The following is a 7,547-nucleotide window of genomic DNA, read 5'->3' on the forward strand; positions in this document are numbered from 1 at the left end:
CTCTCGGTCTATAATCCCTTCTGGGAAATGTTGTGGGATCCCGTTCACATGTGAGAGCTGGCCTCAGCTTGTTCTACCACAGTGGACTAATATTAGTTAGACTAAATAATATGTGAGTCTAACATTATGTCACCCAAGAATCTGGAATTAGGACACTGAGAGACTGAGTGATTAGGTCACAGTCGGGCATATGAGCTGAAATGTCAACGGTTGTTACAACACCAAACCACATGGAAGCTGATGTTATGAAGGGAACACAGAAGCCATGAGTAAGCAGAAGTTTTGCAAGAGAATAAGGGGAATGAGAAGCTGGCAAATGTGCAAGAAGCAGAGAAGAGAGGGATCTTATTCAAATATAAATCAGGTTATATCACTTCTTGGCTCAAAATCTTCCCTCTTCCTTCTCTTTTAGGTAAAAGTCAGTCTTTACAATGGCCTACTCAGCCCAATAGAATCTTTCCTCTATCTCTCTGACTTCATCTCTTCTGATTCCCCCCACTCCCCGCTCTTCATTCACTCCAGTTTAGCCACAAATAACTTATTCTTCCTTAAAGCTTGCACATTATGGCCTCAGGGCCTTTGCACTTGCCATTCGGTTCTATTTCATGTTCTTCCCTAGTTACCTGTGTATCTTGCTCCTTTACCTTCTTCACACTTTTGCTGAAGTGCCATCTTCTCAGTGACAGTTTGCCTGGCCACTCTGTTTAACATTGGAATCCCATCCCCACCCATGCCTCTAATCCTCTTTCCCTGATTCATTTTTCTCCATAGCGCCATCATCATAAGGCATACTCTACATTGTGCTTATGTGTTTATTGTCTGTCACCCGTCACTAAAATGTAAGCTCCATGAGGTCTGGTCTGTTTGGTTCTTTGCTATATGCCCAATTCCTATGCCTGGTTCCTGGTACATGGTGAGTGCTCAATAAATATGGGGATTGAATAACTGAATAAATCACTAATGGAAATGGAGGACATTACATTGATTTCTTGCTTTGTAGGTCTAGGCCTCAAGGGGCCTGGTCTCACTCTATTTCCTAACATCAGATGTTAGAATACTACCTTTTAATAACTCTTCTCTTTAGGTTTTTAAGTCATGTAAATATTTACACGGTTCTAACACCAGAACTATGTTACAAGATGAATTCAAAGTAAATTCTATTTCTTTTTCTTTTCTTTTTTTCTTTTCTTCTTTTCTGTCTCTCTTTCTTTCTTTTTTTTTTCTTTGGTAAATTCTATTTCTATGCCCTCTGCTCTGTTTCCTCCTTCCCCATTTGGTTACCATTTTTATTCATTATTTATTGCACTGTTTCTTTTTACAGGTAAAATATGCATGTCTTACATCCCTCCCTGCTTCTTCTACTAAGCTCAGTTCTGAATCAGGTATTCTGGAGACACACGGAGATCTCCTTTCCCTTTCATCAAAGCACAATCCTCCATCGTGTGGACGTATTATAGTTTTCTCAACTAGTCCCATTCTGATAACATTTGGGTTGCTCTCAATCTTTTGCTGTTACGAATAATGGTATGGTAAATAGCCTTGTGCTGGCTCTTCATATTTCTGCCGGTTTGCTTCTGGTATACATTCTTTGAAGTGAGAGTGGATAACTCCCTCTTTTTGGTACAGGATTTCTTCTCCTTTGGTGCCCACTGTTCTTGGGGTCACACCCCTCCGAAGCATGAAGAGCTAGACCAGACAGAGTGGTAGGCAGCAAAGCAAATTTATTGAGTGATAGGATACAACGCTCCCTGAAGAGGGAAGGGACCCAAAGGGGTTGCCACTGGAGTTTCTACGTCTAAGGGTTTTTATGGGCTTGTTGGCAGGCTGTTTTAATCTGATGAACCTTCCCTGCGTCTCTCATCCAATCAGGTTTTTGTCATCAATCTATCTCATGGGAAAGGGTGGAGGGCTCCTTCCAGGGTGGGTGTAAAATCCTTTCAAGCGTGGTTTCCTCTTGGTGGTTGTGGGGAGGTGGGGGCAGGGGCTGGTCCCTGCCTGCTTTTCTTCCAACTATCCTTCATCATTTTTATTGAGATGATTCATGTGGTTTTCTGTTCATTACAACCAACTACCTATCCCTGAAGGCTCATCCCAAATCACACCCCTTCTGGGAAAACTCTTATTATCTCAGGCAGAAGGAATAGATTTCTATTCCCCTAATATTTTTTCAGAGGAAAAAAAAAAAAAACATAGGGAAAAAAATCAGAGGAAAAAACACACAAAAAAGCCTCATAGTCTCTCTTTTCTATGTTGTTCATATGGCACTTTTCACAGGCTGCTTTATATGTACAGTTAGTTACCTAGGTACGCTCATCTCCTCAAATGGATAATAAGCTGCCGCAGAATAAGGAGCACATTCCTTATGATCTTTATCATCTCTAGCTCCAAACAGTGTACCTTGAACTAGCAACAATGACCAAATGCATAAATGTTGACCCAGCATACAATAGTGCCTTATATGAACATGTCCATTTAGAGGTAGGCCTCACATAACACACCAGAGTAAATCTCAGATGAACTAAAGAGTTGAATGTAGGAACTATAGGAAAATATAAGAAAAAAAAAAAAAAAAAAGAAGTGGTATTTGCCATTTGTTTGGAGGCTAGAAAAAGGACTGTCTGAACTTTGCATGATTTCAACTGGACTGACCCAATAAAAATGAGCCCGGACCTCATTTTGGATCTTTTTTTTTTTTTTTTTCTGCTGCCCATATTTTCTGCTCCTTGTACTAATCCTGACTGGTGCCACTGCGAGGCTGACCCTTTAAGGGACAACTGGATGCTCTTGCCTAAATCTAAGGCTCCAGGATCAAGCCCATTGCTATTGTTATGTAGAAGAGGTGACAACTACATTATTGTGTTCAGTGAGGACATCAGCTTCTGCTCGAAGGTGGTGACCTTTGTTAGTCTGTTGACTAAGTGTAGCAGGAGTTGTTCTTTTCTGCTTGTCCTCTAACAGGCCACACCCACTCTTGGGGGGCACTTTGTGCAACATTATGATGTAGGTCTGAATGCATCTGAGATAGGGAAGTAAAAAGGCATCTCTTTATTCTGCCTTTTGGGAAAATTCATTGCCATCCATGCAGCCTGCAATCCCATCTTGGACAGCAGCATGCACTTCCAGGCTATCGTATTATATACATACCCTCTCCCTGCCAGGATGATTCTGGTAAACACCATGATCTGTCCTGCTGCCAGTGCACAGCAAAATTTGAGCTGTCTATAAATGATACCGCATCATAATTTGGGTCCAAGAGTCAGAGGATACTTATGCAGAACTGCCCATAGCTGCGTGTGACCTTGCCTAAATACCTGGCCACACCACACGATCAAACGACCTGGGCTGGAAAAATAGGCAAAGGTGAAAGCTCGAAACAATTTGGAAGAATGGTGTTTGTAGAAAAGAAGAAATAAATCCTGCAATAACGCTGGTAGACAAACATGCCAGCAGACAGAGCAGCTCTATTTGAACTCTGAGCCACCATGTCGTGTTCAGGTGCCCTATTTGAAGGAAACCGTCCCCGCTGATAACAGAGGAACAGCCTGTACCATGCCCTACTGCTCAGCCCTTCCCTGCTCTGACCAAGAGCCTACCCTCATTTCTCTGGACTAAAGTGCGGATGTGAGATGAAGGGCTATCTGGTTTCCAAGAACTTTGGGGAGATAGAATCTGTTTACAGATCAACACAATGCTGGACTCTTGTGCATCAGGGAGCTTCGCAGATTGGGCCTAGTCCAGCATATCTGGTTTCCAATGTGTCTCAAGGCTAGAAGCTCACAGTCCTGCCAGGTAACAGCATCAATGGCCCTTTAAATGCAACTGTTTCCCCTACACATCTCACTACAAAGGCCGTAGAAAGGCAAGTGCCTGCTGTCGCTTAGATTTAGCATTTGCCAAGGATCACCTTCTCATGTGCTGTTGAGACCACTTCCCAGTGAGAAGTTCAGATGCCGGAGCTTCATCTTAGCAAACTGCTGACTGCAGGAAGAGGGGTTGCTCTTAAGGATTTCTGCATCTATCTCTCAAATACCTGGAATACTGTCCAAGTAAATGGCCTACTAGAAGTCTTTTGAGCAAGAGTTGGAGGAATTGCCTCCCTCTCTAAGGAATGGATTGTTTCAAAATGTTGGGCTGAGACTTCAAAACTGGCAAACATGCTCTTAGAGCAAGAGGATTGAGTCATTGGGTATCATAAAGGCAATAACCCTTGCCCCCAGATTCCACTCTGGATGGTAGCTGACTGATATCAGTACACCTATAAAGAAAACATGGGAGAACTCATTTGGTTGTGGATTGTTGGGGGTTGTGAATGCAGATTCTGAAGTCAGACCACCTGAGTTCAAATCTAGCTCTACTACTTCCTGGCCATGGAACTCAGGAAATTATCTTACCTCTCTATCTCAGTTTCCTCGTTCATAAAATGGAGATGATAATATTAACAGCAGCAACCTCAAAGAACTATTGTGAGTTTTAAATGAATTATTATGTTCTTAAAAGTGGTCAATAATTGTTAGCTACTCTTATTATTGGGCCAATTCAGAAAGACCTGGATATTTACAGAATTAATATTCTAGAGTACGTATAACTGTATTTACATAAGGATGATGATAAATAAGTAACCTTCTAGGCATGCTTGGACAAACTGAATAGTTGATGATGTCTTTCAGTCTGTAATATTTCAGGAATATCTCACAGTCTCAAGAATGGAATTGTCTACAACTTCCGAGATAGAAGAATATGTAAATATCTCAATGACAGCTTCATTTACTTTAGCCTAATATAAATCTCTATCCATAGTCTACTATCTCTATAGTATCTCTAAGTCAATACTCAGAATAATATATTTATTTTATTTTATTTTATTTTATTTTATTTTATTTAGAATAATATATTTTAGAGCCCAGATTAGATTACTGGGACTTGTATAATCAACCTGGAGATTTGGATGATTCTTAATAAGTTTTCTCCTTTCCCTAAATGGTAGGTTTTCTAGATCATGGATGCTCAGAAGCAGTTCAAATCTCACTTTTCCAACTATACTGTGCTGCTGATGTACTACTTACAGAGGAAATAGTAAATGTTATTTAGCAATTTTATCTCCCTTTTACTACCGCCAAAAGGGTGAGAGATAAGGTATTGTTTCCTTCAGGGCTAAGATAGAAGCCTCTTAAGAGTTTAAGAGAATGTTCACCTCTGCCCTGATCATGAACCTCTTCACCCCTACATCAATACAATACAGGCCTCCAACAGTGTGATAGGCGGCCACCCTCTGGCCAGAGGACCCTCTGGAAGGAAGTGATGCCTGCCATTATGGTCCCTTTTGAGGTATCCCGTAACAGTAAGACCTGATCAATGCTGAGTAAAAAAATTCTAAGGTCCAAATCCTTGGTCCCTCTTCTTTTTGCCTCCACGATTTCAGTCTAGAATCTCGTCTACAACTAGCCTTTGGAGTTCCTGAGATTCCTTCTTAAAATGGCACGTGCCAAGACAGTGAAGAAGAGGCCCCTTGATAGCCCTGAGGAGGTACACCTGGGAGAAGGATGCTGGTGAAGAACAGGTGAGAGAAGACACATAGGAAATGACTAGCCAAGTGGGTGTGTGTGAGGAGAAAATGGATGCGTTGGACAGTAAAGGTTTCTTCAACAAATCTGAGCATGTCTTCAACAAATGCAAATATTTCTCTAAGTGCCTTATAGTTTCTAAACTACTTTTGGGCATGTGCTCAGTTACACATACACACACATATGCATATACATCTTGATTTAAGATTTTAGGACTGCCGAATACCTTTAAGCCGTTGAGTAATAGTTTTTCACTCTAAATACTTACAGTGCTTTGTAATATTTTCCACTTTGTCAGGAGTTTTGGCAGGAGCTACCATGCAAGTGGGAGCAAGTTATGGAAAGGGCCACACCTGCTGAGAAAAGAAGCAACTCCTTCAGCCAGAAACAAAGCAAGCTTATCATAAAAGACAACACCTGAAAAAATCTAGTTGCGATAACTGTGATGCACACTGCAGACACCTACCAGCCTAACTTCTCATATCTCCATGTGAGGGCCGCTTTTAGAGCAACTTTTTAAAAACATGCTCTGACACTTCTGAGTCATCAGAAAAGACAGTATTGGAGTTAACCTGAAAGAGAAGGATCCGTGCAACATTTAGGACAGGATGGAAATATTCTTGTCCTCATACTTTTAAGTGAGAACCCGAGACTTTCTCTCCTCAGCAATTCTGAAGGGCTGTTGGCACTCAGGAAGTGGAAGATGACCTAGTTTTGAGGATGACATATATAATGTGACATGTTGCTCTTGGGAAGAGAAATATATAATTTAAAAAACCCAACCATTCAACATTATTAGGAATTTCCACTTTAATGCCTTGAGACCTAACAGACACACTTATCTGAAGTTCTCTGTTAGAAGGCTTCACTTGACCTAAATCCATCATTTATTCAACATTTATGGAACATCTACCAAAGAGTAGCCACTGTTCTAGGCACCAGGGATCCTGCAGTGGACCCTATTTTCACATAGTTCATATTCTACTGGGGAGAGATAGGCAACAAAGAAAAAAGTAGACGATATGTCAAAGGAAAAATGAAACAAGCTAAAAGCGTGGGGAATAAGGATTCTGTTTTATGAGGGTCATAATCATGGGGATAGTGAACTTAGTTGGTGATATATGAGCTGATGCCTGAATGGAGAGTTAGTAATGTGACAATGTGGAGGAAGAATGGATCCTAGATAGAAGGTATAGCAAGTACAAAGTTCCTACAGTAGAAACATGTTTGGCATGTTTTTTTTATTTTAAGATTTCATTTATTTTTGAGAGTGAGAATAAGCATGAGCCGAGGGGAGGGGCAGAGGGAGAAGCAAACTCCTCACTGACCAAAGAGTCCAATGTGGGACTTGATCCCAAAACCCTGGGATTATAACCTGAGCTACAGGCCGATGCTTGACCGACTGAAGCACGCAGGCGCCCTGGCATGTTAAAAAAAAAAAAAAAAAACAAAACAAAAAAACACAACCATTAAAAAGTCCAGTGTGGCTGCAGTGGGTGATGGTGGGGAAGAGTGATCAGTAGTCAATGAGATACTTGCACAAGTTGCCAAGTATCCAGTCTTAGAGCCAAGAAAAGGACTTGGTATTTTAAGTATGTTGAGAAGCGAGTGGAGGTTCCTAGCAAGGGAGTGACCTGATGCGACTAAGCAAGGGATCATCCGATTGCTGCATGCATCACAGATTATAAGCAGCAAAGTGGTACAGCCCATTAAGAGAGTACTATAGTTATCGAGACAAGAAAAATGGGAACTTGAATGGCAGCAGTACCAGTGGAGGTGCAAGGAAGTATTCAGATATATTTTAATTATACAGCCAGTATGACTTGCTTAAGAATTAGAGATTAAGTTCAAGCATCACATTTGTGGTATAGCTAGTATCTACCACTGGGCCTTCTTGATTTTCCATTCATTGCCCCATGTCACACTGACCTCTTCTTGTTTCCGTGAAATATTAGTGTTTAACTTCATAATGTCATATGAACTATT

The 7,547-nt window shown here is 41.1% G+C and overlaps 1 long non-coding RNA gene across 1 annotated transcript; it reads left to right on the plus strand.

Annotated features, from left to right (window-relative positions):
* The first annotated feature begins 3,243 nt into the window (after nt 1–3,243).
* LOC119864953 lies at nt 3,244–6,858 on the plus strand. Its single transcript, XR_005368367.1, has 3 exons — nt 3,244–4,463; nt 5,420–5,557; nt 5,860–6,858. It is a non-coding gene; the product is annotated as an uncharacterized LOC119864953 (long non-coding RNA).
* Nucleotides 6,859–7,547: the final 689 nt, after the last annotated feature.

The sequence above is a fragment of the Canis lupus genome, chromosome 13, assembly GCF_011100685.1.
Source record: "Canis lupus familiaris isolate Mischka breed German Shepherd chromosome 13, alternate assembly UU_Cfam_GSD_1.0, whole genome shotgun sequence".
Lineage (NCBI taxonomy): Eukaryota > Metazoa > Chordata > Mammalia > Carnivora > Canidae > Canis > Canis lupus.